This window comes from Dioscorea cayenensis, unplaced genomic scaffold (genome assembly GCF_009730915.1).
Source record: "Dioscorea cayenensis subsp. rotundata cultivar TDr96_F1 unplaced genomic scaffold, TDr96_F1_v2_PseudoChromosome.rev07_lg8_w22 25.fasta BLBR01000296.1, whole genome shotgun sequence".
NCBI classification, from domain to species: Eukaryota; Viridiplantae; Streptophyta; class Magnoliopsida; order Dioscoreales; family Dioscoreaceae; genus Dioscorea; species Dioscorea cayenensis.
This window is the reverse complement of record NW_024086687.1, coordinates 46,867-48,605: the sequence shown is the minus strand read 5'-3', so window position 1 is coordinate 48,605 and position 1,739 is coordinate 46,867.

Sequence of the window (1,739 nt, the reverse complement as noted above, 5' to 3'; positions counted from 1 at the left end):
ACATTTCAAAAAGAAAACATAAATTAGAGTTTTAATTCAAAAACCCGATAACTAGGAGACATAAGATTCACGTTTTTGTTTGCAAAAATAGGAGACATTCGAGATATAGGATGAGGGTTTTGATTAAAAAACAAAAAATATCAGACATTTCGATAAGAAAACATAGGATTAGGGTTTTGAATAAAAAATAGTAGATATTCCCAAAAGAGAACATAGGATTTGGGTTTTGATTCAAAAATAGGAGCGATTAAGAAAAGAAAAGATAAGATTCAGATTTAGATTGAAAGATGGGGAGACAGTTCGCCATTCCGTAAAGAAAACATGGGATTAGGGTTTTGATTAAAAAATAGAAGAAATTACTATAAAAAAACATAGGTTTTGATTGAAAAATTTGAGACATTCCCAAAAGAAAACATACGATTAGGGTCTTTTTTTAAAAAATAGGTGCCATTTCAAAAAAAAAAATATAAGATTAGGGTTTTGATTAAAAAATAGTAGACATTAAAATAAAGAAAACTTATAATTCTTGTTTTGATTGATAGATAGGAAACATTATAAAAAAAATGTAGGATTAGATTTTTGATTAAAAATTAGCAGACAATACTAAATCCTATTTTTCAATCAAAATATAAGGTTAGGGTTTTTATTCAAAAAAATGAGACATTCCAAAAAAATATAAAATTTATGTTTTGTTTGAAAAGTATGATACATTCCGAGAAGAAAACATTCGATAAGGGTTTTGATTCAAATATGCAAAATAGGACACTTCAGCAAAGAAAACATAGGATTAAAGCTCTGATTCAAAAATAGTAGACATTACAAATGGAAAACATTCGATTAGAGTTTTGACTAAAAAATAGGAGACATTCCCAAAAGAAAACATAGAATTAGATTTTGATTGAAAAATAAAAAAATAGGAGACATTCCGAAAGTAAGCCATAGGGTTGGGGTTTTGACTCAAAACCAAAAACAGGAGACATTATCAAAAGAAAACATAAAATTAAAGTTTGAATTAAAAAAAAGTAGACATTCTGAAAATAAAAGAGGATTAGAGTTTTGATTAAAAAGTGAAAATAATTAAACATTTCGAAAGAAAAACATAGGATTAGTGGTTTGATTCAAAACCATAAAGTGGGAGACATTCTGAAAAGAAAACATAGGATTAGGTTTTTGATTCAGAATTAGAAAACATGCCGAGAAAAATAAATACGATTAGCTTTTTTTTATTGAAAACCGAAATTGTGGTGACATTCCAAATAAAAAACAAAGGATTAGGGTTTAAGTCAAAAAATAAGAGACATATCAAGAAAAAAATTACTATTAGGGTTTAGACTAAAAAATAGGAGACATTCTCAAAGCACATCAAAGGAATAGGGTTTTCATTCAAAACAAAAAAATGGGTGACATTGCGAAAAGAAAACAGAGGATTAAGGCTCAATTAAAAAAATAAAAGACATTCTAAACAGAAAACATGGGATTAGGGTTTTTATTGAAAAATAGGAGACATCCCGAAAATAAAATAGAAGTTTAGGGTTTTGATTGAAAACTGATAATTAGGAGACATTAATTAAAGAAAACATAGAATTAGTATTTTGATTGAAAATAGTAGACTTTATATATAGAACACATAGGATTAGGATTTTAATTAAAAAAATAGATTCATTCTTGGAAGGAAACATAGGATTAGTTTATTGATTAGAAAATATAAGACAATACTATAAGAAAACATAGGATTATGG